The 19,737-nt window shown below is 40.2% G+C and overlaps 1 protein-coding gene and 1 pseudogene across 2 annotated transcripts in view; one reads left to right on the forward strand and one right to left on the reverse strand.

Moving 5' to 3' along the window:
- The window catches only part of FBXW4 (F-box and WD repeat domain containing 4), a 112,610-nt gene that overhangs the window by 42,596 nt on the left and 50,277 nt on the right, over positions 1–19,737 (forward strand). The gene's annotated exons all lie outside the window — the stretch shown is intronic.
- Positions 3,324–3,660, reverse strand: LOC114035577 (annotated as a pseudogene).

The raw sequence follows: 19,737 nt of genomic DNA on the forward strand, positions 1-19,737 counted from the left end.
AAAAAGTTCCAGCTGGTATTTTTCTGTAACCCCTCTTCAGTACGTTTGTTCTGAAATTCAGATCCTTTCCCTGCCCAGCCCACCCTGCTGTCTTCTCTGTGCCTTTCCTGCAGCAAAGTCATAATCTACTGCTGATGACATCAGATCTCTATCCTGGGAACAATTACTATGGTATCTTAAGTGCAACATCTTGATTTTCACTGCGGGATCAGGAGGAGGTAGAGGAAGAGATGGACTGGAAAACAGCAGTCCTGTCTAAACTCAAATAATTTCAGTAAATCTCAATGTGCATTTTGTTGAGGGAGGAGAACAAAACCTTCCACATGCATCTGAGGGAGCTCACCTTAAAGGCAGTAACTTCCTTGCTTTAAAGAGGCTCTAAAACATACAATCCAGGCAGAACTGCTTAACCTTATCTTACTCTTAAAATCCTAGTACCACAGCCTAGGTTTCATAGAGTAGAACTGTAGTGCCATTTGGGGTTTTTATTCCCTGTGATTTTCCTTGCCTCATCTGTCCCATCCACAGTAGAATTAAGTATAATTTTGAAACTCATCTAAATACATATTCCTTCGCTCCCAGTGCTGATGTTTTATTTCTCCACCTAGTCTTCAAGTATTGTAGAGACCTTTCCTTTGCCCATTGGACAGCAGGTGAGTGTTAGAAGCATGAGACTTTATCTTCTTTGTGAGAATAGAGTTGGGTGGAAAACCATGAGGAAAAGGCAAGAAGACAGCAGGGAGGATACCAAGAGCAGTATAGATAGAAAACTGCACAAGTATGAATGGGCCCCAGTGGTGACATTTTCTCTCCGCATGTGTACACCCATGTTGCACTGAGGACTGTTGCTGGATTTACTGCCTTGTTCTTCTTTGGCTCCCTTTGTCTGAGAATCCCCAAACACTTTGCACACATTGTTTAAATGTGTATGGCAGGAAGAACTGGGAAAGCAAAAAATTGCATTCCTTTCTACTTTTAACTACTGTGAGTGTCTTGACTTGAGTACAAAGTTTAGAAAAGGATCTTCAGCTCCAGCCATGTCCCTGAATCAGTCTTCCCTACTTTCCCATTCCCTCCTCCTGTTGTCTTTTGTCAAGTCAGGACTACCTTTAGCTTTAGAAGTATAGTTTCCCAACAAGGAGCTAACTGTGAGTGTACTCCCCCAAGGTTCAATCCTGGGCCTTCTTTTCATTCTATACCATCCCACTAGGTAATCATATTAGCGCTCATGGTTCGGTTATTATTTCTATGTAGATGATCCACATATTCTGCATGTCCGCATATCTAGCCCTAGTCTATCTCCCGAGCTGCAGTCAGCCCTAGTCTATCTCCCGACTTGCAGTCATTCATCTTGAACTGGATGTCCATAAGCATCTCATACCCATCATGTCCAAAACAAAGTTCATTATCCTTCCCTTCCTCCCCTAGCCCTCTCATCTTCTTAACTTCCTTGTTACTGTCCAGGGCACCCCTGTTTACCCAGACCTTCAACTTCAGTGTTGTCTTTGACTCCTCCCCCTCACTCATTACACATATCTAGTCAGACTTTACAGCATCTCTCTTTATGCCCCTTTCTCTCTTCTCCCACAACCACCACCCTGCCTAGTTCAGGTGCTCATCACCTCTTACCTGGACTATTACAATAGCCTTTTAACTGGTCTCATTATTTCAGATCTCTTCTACTGTAATCCATTCTTCACTCAGCCACCCAAATGATGTGCGTCTAACTATATTACACCCCGCTGCCCCTAATTCCATAAACTCCAGTGGCTCTCTTGAACAGAATCAAATGCAGAGTCCTCTGTTTGATATTTAAAGCTCTTCATAACATAGGTTCTTTATATCTTTCCACTCTCCTCACGTCACATAATAAACTTATTGACTGGCTGTGAAAGACTACCTTGACTTATTAAGCAGCATATCATAGCCATGCTCTGCACACTCCTACCCATTGAATCTTGGTGTTTGGAGACCACAGATATGATCATTGTGGAGCTACAAAGTGACATCTATTTTTCTAGCATATGTTCCTCTCTCTACTTTTCTCTTGACTCCTGTGTTTGTATTTCAGAGTTTTTATGCAGCTTTGGTCTTCTCATTAGGAATGCTTGAAAGTCTTCTTTCATTACAGATCCATTTTCACCCTGTAGGATTATACTCAGTTTTGCTAGGTAAGTTATTTTTGCTTTTAAATCTAGATCTCTTGCCTTCTGGAATATTATATTCCAAGTTCTCTGTTTATTTCTAGTGGTAGCTGCTAAATTTTGTATTATTTTGACTGTGCCTCCTTGGTACTTGAATTTTTTCCCCTTTATTTCTTACAGTATTTTTTCTTTGACTAGGAAGCTTTGGATTTTGGCTATAATATTTTGGGAAGGTCTCATTTTGGGGTTTCTTTTAAGTGGTCACCAGCAGATCCTTTTATCCCCCTTAGTGTACCTTAAATGAGAAATGTAATTCTGAAGGAATAAAATTGAAAAGAACTGCGAGAATAATTCAAATTTGAGGCAGCTAGGTGGCGGAGTGGACAGAGCACCGACCCTGAAGTCAGGAGGACCTGAGTTTAAATCTGGCCTCTGACCAAACACTTGGCACTTACTAGCTGTGTGATCCTGGGCAAATCACTTATCCCCAGTTGCCTTAAAAAAAAAAAAAAGGAAAAAAAAGAGTAAATCAAACTTTATGGATTTATAAAAAACAAAGTGGACATTAAATAAACACTACAGATACACATCATGAGAATTTAACCTAACCCAAATGACCGGAAAATAATAATTCCAAAGGTATTTTGATTTTATATAAAAAGTCATTAATTTGTTATCAGAAAAGGACATTTTAAATGGTTACCAAACCTATTCTCTAAAACTAAAGGTTTACACACCATGTGACAAAGAAAGGGAAGTCAAAGCAAATATAAAGTTCTATTATGCGATATTGATACATTTTAGAACTAAATTCAGTGCTTCACACTAGTTGAACATTACTTATTAAGAGAAGCAAGAAGCTGAGAAGAGTCTTTGGCAGAACACAAGGGTAGGGTTAAAATAAATAGAATCCTGGAATCCAAATAATGAGGTTATTTGGCCAAAGGAAGTGGGTGTGATGAGTAGGTAGCTCATAAAGAAACAATAGCCATATTTTTTCTGTTAATTTACTGTTAAACAAATGAAAATACCAAAATCATTGAAAACTTACTTGTGATAGAGACAATACTTTCCTACTTGTATGTTTATTTAAAATTTCATAAGCAAAATTTATTTTAAGAAATTCCAATATCCCAATCTCATCAGCAATTTTTTAAGGAAAAATTAACATGGAACTGCTCATCCTCTGCCATGTCCTTGACCTCTACTTCTTCCTCACTCTCTTCCTACGACTGCTTCCCTCTTCTTAGATTTAACTTTAGGTTAATTATCAATAAGTAGTGTATCTAGAAGTAAACTATCTGGAAAAATTTGGAGTTAAATGTTACTTTCTTGAATACTCAGTGTTAACAATTGTACAGGCTCTCTATTTTTCACTGTATCTTTAACAGTTTTAAGATAGGTGTTCGTATTGACATCATTCCTATGATTTCTCTGCAGCTGGGTTCAATTCTTCAATTCAACAGTTACAGTTTCACAAATCAATTTCATAAAAAAAAAATCTCACTAGCTTCATCTTAGTGGCAGTATGGCAGTATGGTTGTCATCAAACCATCTGCTATATAGAACCCATTCCCCTCCAGAGCCATATTGGGAATTGGCCAGTTGATTGAATTTCTACTTTGCCTCTAGTTCTAAAAGATCTAAGCAGTTTTCTTCTTGAAACATAATGTCTAGGGGCAGCCAGGTGGCGTAGTTGAGAGAGCACTGGCCCTGGATTCAGGACGACCTGAGTTCAAATGTGGCCTCATACATAACACTTACTAGCTGTGTGACCCTGGGCAAGTGACTTAACCCCATTGCCTATCCTTAAAAAAAAAAAAAAAAAAAAGAAAAGAAAAAAAAGAAACATAATATCTAGACTTTTTTTTTTGGTCATGACTTTCAAGTAGTCTGATCATTCTTGAATTATCTTTGTTCTATTTTCCAGTTCAGTTTTTTTTGTTTTTTTTTTTTAGCTATGAGATAACCTTATATTTTTTTTTCTTTTTCATTCTTTAGACTTTGACTATTTCTTGCTGCCTGTGGTATCATTCTCTCCTATTTGGTCAGTTCTGATTTTCAGGGAGTTTTTTCTTGGGTTAGGTTTTATATCTCTTGTTCTAAGCTGTTACTTTTCTTTCCATGTCTTTCTTCCATAGCTCTCATTTTTTCCCCCATTTTTAATTACTGTACTAATTTTTTTTGTTTTGTTGCTTTTTTTGGTGATACAATCTGGGTTAAGTGACTTACCCAGGGTCACACAGCTAGTAAATATCAAGTGTCTGAGTTCGGATTTGAATTAAGGTCCTCCTGACTCCAAGGCCGGAGCTCTATCCACTGCACCACCTAGCTGCCCCTCTCATTTGGTTTTTAAAATAATTTATTTTAGCTCTTAACAACAACGAGAACAGAAACCTCTTGCTTTATAGCTTCCAGGAATTCTTCCAGGACTTGTGCCTAAGCTGCATTTTTCTTTGAGGCTTTGCTTGTGAGTGTTTTGGAGTCATTTTTTCCTCTGAGTTTGTGTCTTGAGATTCTCTGTCACCATAATAACTCTTTATGGTGGGGTTCTTTTTGTTTGTTTGTTTATTTGCTCATTCTTTCAGCTCACTTCCTGACTTTGGACTTGGTATTAGGGCAACGGCTGTGTGTACTTCTTGGGGGAATATCTGAGCTAAGCTTTTGTCCTCTTGGGTCTTTCTTGGCATATTGAGTTTTATGTTATTCCAAGATGTCAGGGACAGCTTTGGGGAGCTGCAAGCTTACAGAGCTCCCAAAGTGGTGCAATTCAGGATAAAGTTTGCTCACTGCTCTTTGCAAACTTCTGACCTGGGTTTGGGCCTGATCAACATGCCCATAAGGCTTGTTCCTGATTAGAAGCTCCAGTAGACTGCTGTTGGACTCTGCCAGCTGGGAAGCTCTATAGGTTCAGCACAACAGAATCACAGGTTCCCCTTTGGTCTGGGATTCCTGCCTTCATTTTCCCTTTGCAAACTTCATGCTTGAACTGAGTCCCTAGTCTGCTTCCAGGGTCAGAGCCAGACAGCTACTATTTGCTTCAGAACTTCCTTGTTTCTTAGTACACAGCCTAGCTTAGGCCCTGTGACTGCTACCTCCTCAATCTGCCTTGGGATCTGTGACTGGGTAGTGATTGGCAGAGCTGCCAGATAGCACCTGTGCTTGTATTCTGCACTAATTTAGGGATCCCCTGGGACTTCTTCCTGTATGGTGCACAGCCTTTGTCTTCTACCAGTTCCTGGACACTTGAATGTTCCATGTGGTGGTTTCCTTGATGTCCATAGATCTCTTTTTTCTCCCTATGTGGATCTAGGCTGCAAATATGACTTACTGTAATTTTTTCTTATTTCCTTATCAGAACTAGATCTGGTGCATTTTCTAGATCTGAAGGGTTTGGCCTGAATGTAAAATTAGTAAAATCCATAGAAGTGATAAGGTCGCCCATGTTAGTGTGTTTAGAAGCCACCTTTGTAATGTGGGTGGCTCTCCTCCTGCATTTTGCCCGCTCTTTTAAATCTTACAAGCTTATTTACTCAAGGAGGAGTAGAAAATGAACCACAGTTGAGAGTGGAAAAATTAACCTTATAATAATTATACAAATTCTGCAGATACAGGCTCTTTGTAGTAGTATCCCATGGCCTAGGAAATCTTTTTTTTTTTTTTGAGGATTATTAAGGTTGGTGCTGGGAGATGCTGGATAAAAGACTGGCTCTGTTAAATTGGATTAAAAATGTCTGTGTCTAGCTCAGATAACTATAGGGACATCCCTGGTCCCTCTTAGTTGTTGACACTAAGCATTAAACTAAATACTAATTTTGGTATTATTAGAGATGAGATTGGCACAGAAAGTAGTGCCTCTGGAGTCAGAGAACCTAGGTTCAAATCCCACTCTGATGTTTATTACCTATATGACTTTGGGTAAGTCACATGACTTCCTTGGGCCTCATGTTTCTTATCTATAAAATGAGAGTAATGGCTTCTGGGTACTTTTCCAACTCTTTGTGAGCCTATGAAATTTGATTCTAAATGGTGGTAGCTGTGTAGGTAAAAAGAAGGGAGCTGAAAAATGCTAGAATAGACTCTTTAAAAGTGCATGTGACACATATGTCTAATTGGTGAAATAAATCAGGCATATAAAGAACCATGAGAAACAGCCTAGCATAATGGATGTTATGTTGGACTTGGAGTCAGAAAGACCTGGATTCAAGTCTTACCTCTGACACTTGCTGTTTGCACAAGAGCAAGTCAGTTTCATTTCTCTGAGTCTTAAGCTAGTTGTGATCTGTGTATGTAGGGAGAGTTCACACACTGAGGAAATCAGAGGTCCTTGAAGTATTGACAAATAACTTGAGTGTAGGAGCTCATGTAGCTCTTCAAAATTTAGTGTCCTGTTCCGACAACATCTCTAGGCAGGCACTGTAGATATTGTTGTCCCTCTTTTACAGGTGATAGAAATGTGTCTTAGAGACTCTCCCATGGCCACACAGCAAGTGTGGGCACTAGATCTGGAGCCTGTTGCTAAGGATTGCAAGTTGAAGGTTCTTTCCAAAGTGGGATCCCTGAAACCCTTTCAGGGGGCTAAGATGTTATTTACTTATTAAACTGCTCCTCCCGTTTCCATCTACACATCTGCGTGAAGCCGGATTTTCTCTATATTCTTCAACCAAAATAACATATTGCAACAGATTGAATGTAGAAGCAGATATGAGGATCCAGCTTTCTTCTATTAAGCCAGACATTAAAGAAATTTGCAAAAATATGTAAAACAGTACTAGTCTTCTCACTACATTTTATATTTTAGAAAATATAGTTTCATAAAAATGTTATTTATATTATCATGAAGGGAGTATATAATTCTTATTTTTAAAATTAATAGATATTCTAAAATTTTTATTAGTTTTAATATCTAATATGGTAAATAATGATAGATATAATTCATATAAGCAAAAGCTCTTTGGGGACTTCAGTAAGTTTTTAGAGTAAGGGGCTCTTGAAATCAGAAAGTTTGGGGACTGTTGCACTATACCATACTGAGTCTATAGGTAGTATATGATAAAATGCATTTGTAGAGGAAGCATAGTAGGTGATAAGACTGGAAATGTAGACTGTGACCAAATTGTGAAAAGCTTTGTATGCTTGTCAGAGGTGTTTGAGATTGGTCTAGGCATTGGAGAGCCACTAAAGGTTTTTGAGTAGGGGAGTGACATAATCAGACCAGTGTTTTAGGGAGCTTCATCTTGTAGCATTTGTCGGGACAGATTGATGGATTAGAGAGGGAGACTGGAGATAGTCTCCATTTAGGAGGCTGTAACAGTAGTTCAGGCCTGATGTCATGTGGTCTGAGCTGTGATAATATTAGTGAGAATGGGAAGGAAGATATAAATATGAAAGAGATCATAAAGCAAGATCAATAGGACTTGCTGACCAGATATAGGGAAAGAGGAAAAGTGTAAGTTAAGGTTCCTAGCTTAGGTGACTGGAAGAATGCTGGTGTAAAATGAGAGGCTACTGAGACTGGGAGACACAGCCAGTTAGTTTTGGGGGAAGGATGAGGAATTTGGTTTTAGGCATTTGGAGTTTGAAGTGCCAACAGGCTATTCATGTGAAGATGTCTATCAGGCAGTTGGAAATGTAGATTTAGAGTTGTGGAGAGAGGTCAGAGCTGGAAGTCATCAATATATAAATGATTGTTGAAGCTTTGAAATGGAGAAAGTAGAATAAGGGAGTATAGAGAAGAAGAGGAGAGGGCCATGGTCAGTCAGCCTTGATATGTGTCTACATGTTGGGGAGAGATGAATGGCACAGAACGGAGATAGAAGGAACAGCCAGAAAGGGAGAACCAGGATAGTCTGGTGTGGCCTAGAAGCCAAGGGAGGGAGAGTTTCAGGGTGATGGTGGGTAAGTGAACACTTTTTTGGAAATCCAAACTTTTTAATTGACTCGCATGTTGCTTTTCTACCTTTTCTTTTTCATTTTGAAATCAGTTTAAACATTCATAGCCTTAATATTGATTTCCTGTGATTAGAGAGCATTTTCCTTTTTTTTTTAACATTTTTTACTCCTATTTTCAAAGGAAAGAGGAAACCATAATGTGCTTTTTCTCTTCTCTCTGACTTTTCTCAATTTTTCTCTTAATCTCTTGTTAAATTTCCCCCCAAGAGTTGATTTGGTGAATTATTTTCCCTCCTCTTACATAATCCTTCCTATGTGAGAGATTTGGAGGGTTACCCTCTAAACCAAAAGTGGCAGAAATCTTAATTCCTCCACCAAAATTTTCTATTTCATCTGCGTGTATGGGCCAACGCCATAGAGGCACAGTTAGGAGAGACAAAACAAACATTTTTCCATTTGGACAGAAATGACATCAGAAGTTTGCTAATTGTCTGAGGGGCAGGTGATGGCCAGTCAATGTGCCTTTGGTCAGATCATAGGACCATTGGGAGTAGCTATGCCCATTTGTATATCACTCCCTTTCTTTCTGAAGGGGGAGAAAATAAAAATCTACAGGACCTCCTTAGACATGTTTTGTTAGGATTTTGTAGGGGCTGGGAAGGATAATTCTGTGGAGCTTGTTATTCCCATCTGAAACTGGTGGTGAGAAGGGCAGACAGCAGAGAAGAGAGGGGGTGGGGATGGGAATCGAGGAAGGAATCAGAGAGAAAAATTTTATTGAGGGTGGGTCTACTGGGTTTATGGGAGGGAATCTCTCCCCTCCTCCCCATTCCTATTTGAAAGGGCCGGTGAATCTTTGATTAGGTGCAGGTCAAAAGAATTTACACATTGTGACCTTAATAACTGGAGGTGATTGGCAGGCGGGCTGTGGGGAGGGGTGGCGGGCTGCTTTCATCTCACTTAGCACTGCAGAGAGACAATGGGCCAGCCTATTTTCCTTGTTGTCCCTTATTTGAAAAGGTCTGGTGTCTCTACTAGGTACCTGTGACATGGGGGTCTTGATTGGGGTCTCATAAAGGCCCCTGTCAGTATGTCCAAAGGCCAAGAGTACAAAAGCAAGCAGTGGGTGGGGGTCTCAGCTGACCACTGAAGAAGGGAGGGGAGGACCCGGGAGGCAGTGGAGGGAGAAGCAACCCCCGATGGGAGCTCTTAAAGAGGGGAGGGGAGGAGGGGGATAGAGAAGGGCCATTTTTGTCCCTAACTCATCAAGCACATCTGCAGAATTGTCCAAGCCGCTGCCTCCTGGTTTCAAAAGAAAAAATGATCGTTTGATAAACCGTCCCGATTCACCACTTTCTCACAAGGGTGGGAGACCCAGCCCTGACCTCTGTATGATTTCACATCAAGCCTAGCCTTTCTTTCCCCACCCCCAAATTGCTGGAGAAACTTTGAAATGAATCTCCTGGCTTTCTCTCTCCCTTCCTTCACCTCCCTAATTCCCACTCTATCTCCCCCACTGGCCTCTGCTCTTTCCCTTGTTGCTCTGGAGTTTAGGCCAGTAATTAGTCCACTCTTTCTGGGGCACAATGAAGCCATAGCATTCAACAGGCCCCTTCCCACCGTTCACATATACACAGGGCCTGGGGGAAGAACCAGGTGGCATGTAGAGAGTGTGTCACTGCCAGAGCTATAACGAGAAGGGGGGCTCTGTGCTGGGAGCCCCTGCCCTTACCAGAGGAATGTGCAGAGGCGCATACATTAACATTTCTCTACACAATGCTCATATTTTCCAAATGGGCAGAGGCATCTTCCCTTTGAAAAGACAGACACAGCCCCAATCCCAGGCCGGTACTCTTGCTGCTGTGGCGTTATTTCCCACCCTGCGTTTAGTCACTTGGAGCTAACATGGGAGACAAACAGGCCGCGTCCCCAGAGAGCCTGATCTTTGTATACAGTGTGTGTTCCCCCCTCTCCCCTGTCAGCTTTGTGTGCTCATGGAGTGTTGATTTTAATGCTGGCTTGTGTTGGTTGGGAAGAGCAGACTGGGGGGCCCTTGAATTTCCTCTATAAATAATTATGCTTTGTCTTGTAATGGCTTCTCTCTACTGAGGGTATTTTGCTTTGGTAACCAGTAGAAGATGGAATAAAATCTCAGCTCTGGCTGGCAAAGTGTCACCCATTCCTGTGCTTGGCATAGGGCTGCTGTGGGAGGCTCCCAAAATGAAGTGTGTTGGGACACAGAGACACACGCCTGGCATCCTTACTGACCAGGGGCACTTTGCTCAGCTGTATGCTGAAACTTGCTTAGAGTAAGTGAAACTGGACTAGTGGCCCATTAAGAAGAAGCCAGAGGCAGCCTGGTGTAATATAAAAAAAATTAGGTTTGTAGTTAGAGAACCTAGATTCAAATTGTGATTGTGCTGCTTAGTACTGCTATGACTTGGGCAAGTCACTTAACTTGTGTCTGGGCCTTGGTTTCCTTATTCTTTTGACAAACATTAAGCTCCTGCTATTTGTAGCTAACTTTTTCCAACTCAAATATAGAAATCTATGGATAAGATCTCACATTTAGCAACACTTGTCTGGGATAGGGATATATTGTGACACAGGGTGTAAGGAATGTCTCTCTGACAGATACACCAGGACCCCACCCTATAGTCTGCTTCTGACCTTATTCTTTTTCTCTAGTTCAAAAGCAATTAAGGGGTATATTCTGAAATTACTTAAAATGTGAAACATCTCTAATGAATGAGTTAATGAATTGGTTGGCATCCTCACTCAAGAAGAACTGGGGAAATCTCTTCTCTACTAGGTTATTTCTCTCACTCTCAAACCCCAAACTTAGAAGCTTAGACAAACATCACTGTTCTTGGCCATATAATTTATTAAAGATAACTAGTAATACAGCAAAACTAAAGAATATTGAAATGATATGTATTAGCTGTGATGGAGATTGCAGTCAGAGTCACCTTTTTGTTCTGAAAAAGTAGGGGAAAGAAGTTGTCGGCTAAAATTCCTTTCACCTGTTATCAATTGTCAGCCCCTCCAAAACACTGGAACCACAAATTAGGTCTCTTCAGAACTACAGTTAACTCAGGTTTTCTCAAAATAACATTTTACTTAGTTCTTTTCAAATGCTAGGTTAACTGCTTTTCTTCACAGAATAGAATTTAACTTAGTTTAGTTCTCATCAGAAATGAAAGTCAAACCCACTCATTTCTCTCTTAGGAATTCAGATTCACTTCCAAATATCTTCTTCACAGAGTATCTTTTCTGTGGAGTCTTTTTCCAAAGGCAGGTAACTTTCAGTCTACTTAGGAATGACAGTTCTGTTAGTCCTGTGCTTTACAGGAACTTCTGCCACTAATTAACTGTCACCTTCTAAGATTCTCTTCCCTCTTTTTTAAAATTAATTAAAAAAAATTAACAGGCATTTATTTTCTGTTCCTTTCATCTCTTCCCTCCTCTCACCACTAGGGGAAAAAACAACAAAGCCTTATAACAAATACACATAATTATGCAAAACACTCTTAGTGGCATAGTACAAGTATCCAAAGTCTATGTTGGAGGGGCTGTTGAAGCTTGAGTTACATAAGTATTTATTCCTGGCTTAAAGCAGTCACTAAGCTAGCACTGGAGAGACAAAACCAAAGAATCTATCTCTGCCTTCAAGGAGTTTATATTCAACTATAATGAACAACAAGGATGTAGACAAATACTTACAAAATAATTTGAGGAGACAGAAGGCAATGACAGGGAGATCAGGAAAGACTAATGATAGTCTTGAAGGAAGGTAGGGATTCCAAGAGGCAGAGATGAGGACAATTACATTCAGGTATTGGGAACAGACTGTGGAAAGGTATAGAGAGGAAAGATGGTATGAATCATACTTGGGGTATATCAAACATACCAATTTGGAGTGAACAGTATGTGAGAAGGGGAATAATATAAAATGTTTCGTGAAAGGAAGACTAGAGTCAGATGGAGAAAAGCATTAAGTACCAAGCTGAGAAATTCGCAGTTTTTTTCCTAGAGAAAAAGGTAACCCCTGAAGATTCTTGAGCATGTTGTGATATGGTCAGACTTAGAATTTAGGAAGAGCATTTTTGTAGCTGTTTGGAGGGTGGATTGGAGAAGGGAAGAGATAGGAAGCAGGAAGACCAATTAGGAGGCTATTGCAATACTCCAGGTAAGAGGGAATGAAGGACTGAAATATACTGGTGGCTGTGTGAATGAAAAGAAGGAGTCTGATGCAACAGATTCTGTAAAATTGGCAAGAGTTGGCAGTTGATTGGATATAGGGATTGAGGGAGAGGGAAAAATAAAGGATAACTTTGAGGTTGTGAACCTTAGTGATTGAAAGAATGGTGGTACCCTCAGCAAAAAAGACGGAAGTCAGCAGAGAGGCAAGTTTGGGGGGTGGTGGGAAATAATGAGTTCCATTTTGGACATAGTGACTTTTGAGATGCCTATGAGACATTCAGGTAGAGACATTCAGCAGGCAGCTGGTAATACAGAATTAGGGTTCTGGGCAGAGATTAAGACTGGATATAGAGATTTAAGAGTCATCTGCATAGAGATGTTCATTGAACCCATGGAAGCTGAGATCACCAAGAGAGAAGATATTTTGAAAGGAGGTAAGAGTTCCCAGGACAGAGTCTTAAGGGATGCTTTTATAAGATTGTAGGATGTGAATGATGGTCTAGCAAAGGAAAGTGAAGACTGCGGTTTTAATTCTGTCTCTGCTACGTATTGTTAGTCATCTGTTTATTATTGTTAGTCATCTAACCTCTTTGGGTCTCAGGGTCCTGGATCTGTAAAATAGGGATAATAATACTTTACTTAACCTCATGGAGTTGTTGTGATAAAAGTGCTTTGTAAAAACTAGATTGCTCTATAAATGTGTTGTGATATGTTTGTTATCTGTAAGGTGAGAGGTTTAGAGTTGATCTGAAAACTCTCAATCTTATGATTGTAGATTGTAGAGCTTAGCACTGATGTGCAGATTTTAAGCTTCAAGGGGTCTGAGGTAAGAAATCCTAAACAGAAGGAGGGTGGTATGAGGAATGTGAATGCTTCTTTAGCTGTCTAGAGAATGGAAGCTCTAGAAGACAGTGGAAGGGGATGGCAGAGTAGGGGATCTGGCAACTCTGCATCATAGGAATTAGGAGTGGAGAAGGTGGGATTTTGCCATCCAAAGAAGTATCATTTGAATGGGATTGTCACTATCAAGTGGCCCATGATCATGAACATAGCATCAGTTTTTTTCCCCTCCTCCCTGGAGAAGGAAAGAGAATGTTTAGTAATAGTAGTAATAGTAATTCATTCAGTACCCGGTGACCCGGTGCTTAGGGACCCACCGGAACTCACATTCAGCGAGTTCATATTTAGTTCTTTTGCCTCCTCTCAAGATGGTAGGGGCTGATCCATAGTCAGGAGCTATATCATCTGCGGAGTGTATACTAGTCAGACTTGATGTTTGAGGCTCTATTCCTAGACAAATACTTGCTGCAAGATGCCTAGCATCTAAGGCTCTGGTCCCAGATGTGGTTTTGTGCCTGTGTGATTAGTGGCTATATAGGCTTAAGGCAGTATTGCTTTTCCCACATCATTTGGTGAGGCCAGGGTGCAGTAGGTAGTGCCTCTATGCAAGCAGACATCCATTCTCTGGATGTTCAGTAGAAAAGAAGGTTTGCGGTGTTAAGTAGAGTAAATGCAGCTTCTACACAATCTTCCCAATTCTGTTCTTCAGATGAGTCTGTGTCGGGAGTGGGGGGTGGGAGGAAGTTTCTCCCAGGACCAGTGATATGAGATGGGAGGAGTAGGTGCTACAGCTCAGGAGCCTTGATGTTAATTCCTATGTTCAGTGTTAATGGAGGGCTGTCTTTCTATTATAGTGATATAGGGCAGGGTGACCTCCCAGTACTGGAGTAGGTTTGGGGCAAGAGATTCCAGGGCAAGGAAGCCCCTAATCCTAGTCTTTGAGTTGGGCCACGGCAGGGTCCTCACCCTCCTGGGTCCAGTAATATAGAACCTAGGGAAGATTAAGTGCTGACATAAGAATCTTGTTAGTGGAGGCCCCTGCCTATCTGGGCACTTAATAGTAATAAAAGGCAGCAACAACGTTACAATGACTTAGGACGCAGTAACATTAGACTCCAAGACAGTAGATTTCCTTGGGGTGAGATTGAGGATCACTGAACAGGGCTAGGACTGTGGCATTTACCTTTACAGTCAGGTAGTTCTGCCCCAGCTTCCAGCTGGGGGAATGGAAGCTCCTGCAGCTGGTCACACTTTCTTGCTGTCTCATATGCTCTTCTGCCACTGCATAGTTGCCAGTGTAATCTTCCTTTAGGGAAAGATCTGACCATGTTGCTCCCCTGCTCAAAAACTTTCATTGGCTTTCTTTTGTCTCTGGAATAACCCTGGCATGTGACGTCTTCCACAGTTTGGTTCCCACCTGCTTTTTCAGCCTTATTTCATATTATTTCCTTTCAGTTATTCTATGTTCCTGCTAAACTGAGCTACTGCATATTACTCTGAACTCAGTATTCCATCTCCTGCCTCACTGCATTTGTTCAAGCAATCCCACTTGCCTAGAATGTAATCCTTCTCATTTTTACCCTTAAAATCCTTATCTTCTTTCAAGCTTCAGCTCAGTGCTACCTCCTTCATCCTTCTTTGGGTCCCTGTCTGGTTACTAGTGTTCTCTCCTTTCTCACATTGCCTTATATTTATGTGTGCACATGCGCGCGCGCGTGTGTGTGTGTGTGTCCCCTCAAAGAGTACTGTAAGATTCTTGAGGGCAGAGATTTTTTGTTTTTTGCCTTTGTATCACTAGCATCTAGCACAAAGCTCAATTGGGATTTTAATAAGTATTTGTGAAGTTGAATGAGCTGATATCTCAGCTCCATTCATATATGACCCTTTTTCATACAAAGGCCTGGACGTTTCCCTCAACTTTATGCCTCCTTAGGAATTATACTCTTCATTTTCTTTTCTTTTTTTAATAGTATTTTATTTTTCCCAATTACGCATAAAGACAATTTTTCATATTCTTTCTTTTTTTAAACAAATTTTGAGTTCCAGATTTTCTCCTTCCCTCTCTCACCTTCCCTCTCCCTCCTCCCTAAGATGATAAACAATTTGATATAGGTTATATATGTACAATCATGCAAGAAGAGACCAAAAGGAAAAAAATGAAAAAAAGAAAGTGAAAAATAGTGTGCTTTGATCTGTATTCAGACTCTGTCAGTTCTTTCTTTGGAGGCAGATAGCATTTTTCATCATGAATCTTTTGAAATTGTTTTGGATCATTGCATTGCTGAGAATAGCTAAGTCATTCACAGTTGATCATTGGTACTCTTCATTTTCACAAGGTCTTTCCTTCGCTACCTTTAGGGTCTCTGTTCTTTTTCCTGGTCCAGAGTATGAATGGCAAAGGCTACTCAGAGACTTTTAATATCTCAACACACACAAACTTTACAGGTAAGTCCACTAAGGTAACGGTGCCTAGAGAAGGAACATCATAGAAATGAAAAGGGAGGGTGAAGTCAGATACATTGGAGCAAGTTACTCAAAGAACTCCAGTTCTGACCAGTAGTAGAGACAAATAAGAACAGAGAATCCTGGTTGCAGTCCCAACATAATACATATACGTATACATATACATATATATGTACATATACATACATATACATATACATATTTATGTAAAATACATACATTCACAAGTTCAGTAGGGGTGGGGAAGAAATGAGGGGCCAGTCTCAGCAAATTAAAGCAGTACTGGCTATTACTCTTCTAATTGTCATGATCTTTTAATTGCTGCCTTTGATCATCATATTTCTTCTCTTTTATTTGGGGGAGTAGATAGATTTTTTCTCCCTTCATTTTGTGAGGAGAGAGAATGGGTAAAAGAGGAAGATGAAAGTGGGCTGTTGGAGTTTCTTAAGGCACCCACTGCAGTAAATTTTTAAGCTTATCCATCAGCTTGCCATATTTTCATCTCTCCAGAGAAAATGCCTTTCTCCCTCCACTGGGGGTTTGGTTCTACCAACAAACAAAGCAACTCCAGGTCATTTTGAATCCCCACCAACCACAAGAAGACTCTCTTCTGAGAATTGATTTGGTGGATGGGGAGAGAAGAGTATACTCCTTAAAGATCTGGGCATTTGATGGAGAAACCATAAACGTTTATGTTCCAGACACACTCTTCGCTGATGTTAGTGACCCAGGATTCAGCAACCATATTCACCAGGACCCCAGTGTTAGGAAGAAACTGTCTACTAACAAAAATGGTTCTATAACCAAAGCTAGACCTTCTAGTGTCATTTTCTCTCAGTTCTGCCAAGAATCATGACTATCAGAGAAGCTATTTATTGGAGAAATTTTGCATAAAAGAGCTTCTTTTTAGAGCCATTTCAATGAGAATTGTCTCTCAAATGGCTTCCACATTCTCAAGGTACAGCAATTTTCCCATAAGGGAAGGCACGTATTCTATAAGTTTAACTCCCATAATTCCAGATGCCCAGGACTTCATTCTTCTGTCTGCGTCACAAACCTTTGGTCCTGCCATGGGTGCCATTTTGGGACTTCTCCAGAAGACTTGATACAGATATGTTGCACAGTTGTCTCCTCCTTCTTTCTATTGCCTTTACCTGACCAACTCTCTTCTTAAATAAATAAAGATGATCCCCCTGATGCTTTCAGTCTCCATGCCCTTCACTGGCATTTCCTTTCAATCCTACCTCTACTTTAAAGCCCCCAAACATACCAAGTCCCTGGAAATTATAACAACTCAGACAGGAATATTTCTTTTCCTCCTTCCTCCTTTTCCCCAAAATTCAATTCTTCCTATTCTTTTTTTTTCTTTTCTCTTTACAATTTTACTTTTAAAAGAAAAAAACCAATTGATGAAATTCCCCAGAGGTTTTTTGCACTCTTCCTCTTGTAATGAAACTTTGTAATGAAATGCCCTGCACTCCAATTAGTAAGAAATGCTAATTTTCTCCAGTTCAGCACCCCCTATAGATGTATCTAATTTGTTTCAATGCTTTCATCTCTCTCCTCCATCAAGTTTGCATTTAAAGGTTATGATCTGTCAGTGCCCTTCATGCTGGGTTCTAGTGAGACGCCCATGGGGGAAAGCCAATGCTTCCTTTAACCTTTCTAATCCTGACTCTCGAACTTGCCCTTAGCCAACCCATAGGCTTTCTTGTTTTTTTATCTTTTGTAGTACCGACAAAGACAGGGACAGGGGAAATGAGATGGATGCTTAAGATGTAAGGGGAAAAGTGCATGTATTTTTGCTGGAGGTAGGGGTAGTAGTGGTCTGTCTAAGGAAAAGCTCAGTATTGCAGAACAGTGAGTAATGAGGAAAAGTCCTGTGCTGGTAGTACATAAGACCTTGGGTCTTGTTTAATTTTTCTCTTAGACCTTGTGACATATCTGTAATAGATATGGGAGGCTGAGGAGAGATGGCTAAGGGGTACTCATAGCAAGACTGAAGAAAACTACTTATACCTCTTTGTGAGGTCACCCCTTCTTACAGTGGTTGGCCCATGGAAAATTAATTGCTTTCTGAAATATGATCTTCACACACCTTCTTGACCTGTTCAAGAACCCCATGACCTCAAATTGTGTCCTCCAAGAAGCACTAAGGTGGCATAGGAGGCTCTGGTAAAGGTACAAAGCAAATCCACACAACCTTGACTCCCTGTTTCACAAGTACGCCCAAATATTTATTAGCTACCTTCTTGTGTCCTTACCTGGAGCCAAGGAGGGGAAAGTAGGAGCGTATCAGGCCACCTCATATTGTCTTCATTTTCTGTCACCTAAACTGAGTGCTCCTTAAGTGATCATATTTTATTTTCTGATATCCCACAATGCCTAGTACAGGTTTGGGCTGAACTAAATCGGTAGGGATCAATGTTATTATCATCCCTAAAGGAGAGGATACTGTGAACTCTATGAGGCCTTCTCTCATTCTCCTACCTGCTCTGTCTTTAGTACAAGAGAGTTTTGGTGGCTGAAAGAGCCAAACACACTGAGATCAAAAGTCCAGTGATTGTTAGGTATTCAGGGTGTCCCAGAAGTCTTAGTGAAGTTTTAAGCTTTAAAAGTATATATATCTGAGAACATCACATATAGTAACAGTTGTGCATTGATCAACTGTGAGTGACTTGACCGTTCTGATCAGTGCAATGATCCAAGACAATTCTGAAGGATTTAATGACAAAAAAGTGCTATCCACCTCTAGAGAGAGAATTGATGGAGTCTGAGTATGGATTGAAGCAGGATTTTTTTTCACTTTATTTTTCTTGTTTTTCCTTTGCAACGTGGTTAATATAGAAATATGTTTTACCTGATTTTATATGTGTAATTGATATCTTGCCTTTTCAATGGTTGGAGGAGAAAAGGAGAGAATTTGGAACTCAAAATTAAAAAAAGAGAATGCTAAAAATAAATAAATAAATAAAAATTTTTAAAAAGTTTATATATCACATAAATTTGAATTAGAACTAGCCCTCTAGGACAAAGGAGAAAGAATTCCAGTCTAGAGATGGCTACCAGACAGCCCATGTGGATTGTGAATCACTCTTTCCTTACCTGCCCAAATCCCTAGTCTTTATAGAATATTCCTTAACCTTTTCCCACTTGAACTATCCTAAGAAGTGAGAGTGAGAAGTCCCTCTAGATCTCTGCTTTTTTATCTGTTGACAGAATACTGTCAACCAAAGTTCTGGTGGAAAGTGTGTTGACATCATATCTTACATTATGCTCAAATCCAACATATGCCTCACAAATCCAGGGCCTTGGCTAATTTTCTCCCTTCCAGTATTATAGCTTTTAGTGTCAGGAAAGGCCAATAAGGTATGAGGTAAAGTGATGTCTGCCAGATAGTCCCCCAACAGTTCTATCTAGTGAATTTAAGCAGTGGAATTAGGGTTTTTTTCTCGATCCCCGGGTCTTTTTAAAACATTTTAAAATTCTGAACTTAGATATCAAGTAAGAACATTTCCATACACAGAACAGAAAAAGTATTCTATATGAAACTCTATTTCATATTGCTTGCTTTTTAAAAATAAAAGTATATGATATGTTCTACACATTACTTTCAAAACTGGCCTGCTTGGGCAGTGGGGTGGCAATGGAGAGCATTGGGCTCAGAATCAGGAGGACTCATCTTTCTGAGTTCAAATCGGGCCTCAGACACTTATTAGCTGTGTGTCTCTGGACAAGTCGCTTGACCTTGTTTGCCTCAGTTTAAAGAAAAAACAAAAACCTTGCTGTCTGTACCTCTTAAGAATTTTCTTCAATTTCTTTTCTGTGCTTTTAAAAAAAGTTACAATGGTCTTCTTTGTTTGTACTACTGTTGCCGCACCCCCCCCCCCCATTTTCTTCCCCCATTTAAAAAACCTAGAGAAAACAAAACAAAACTCTTGTAACAAATAAGCATAGTCAAGCAAAACGAATCCACACAGTGGCCATGTCCAAAAATGCATGTTTCTGTACCTTGCATATATCACTTCTCTGTCAGGAGATAGGTGACAGGCTTCCTTATAGATCCCCCCTGGAGACATAGTTGGTCGTTGCATTGATCAGAGTTTTTAAGTCTTTGAAAACAGTTTTTCTTTACAATGTATTCTCCTTGTATAAATTGTTCTTCTCATTTCATTCTGCATCAATTCTTACTACA

The sequence above is a fragment of the Vombatus ursinus genome, unplaced genomic scaffold (genome assembly GCF_900497805.2).
Source record: "Vombatus ursinus unplaced genomic scaffold, bare-nosed wombat genome assembly UNPS02009205.1, whole genome shotgun sequence".
NCBI lineage: Eukaryota > Metazoa > Chordata > Mammalia > Diprotodontia > Vombatidae > Vombatus > Vombatus ursinus.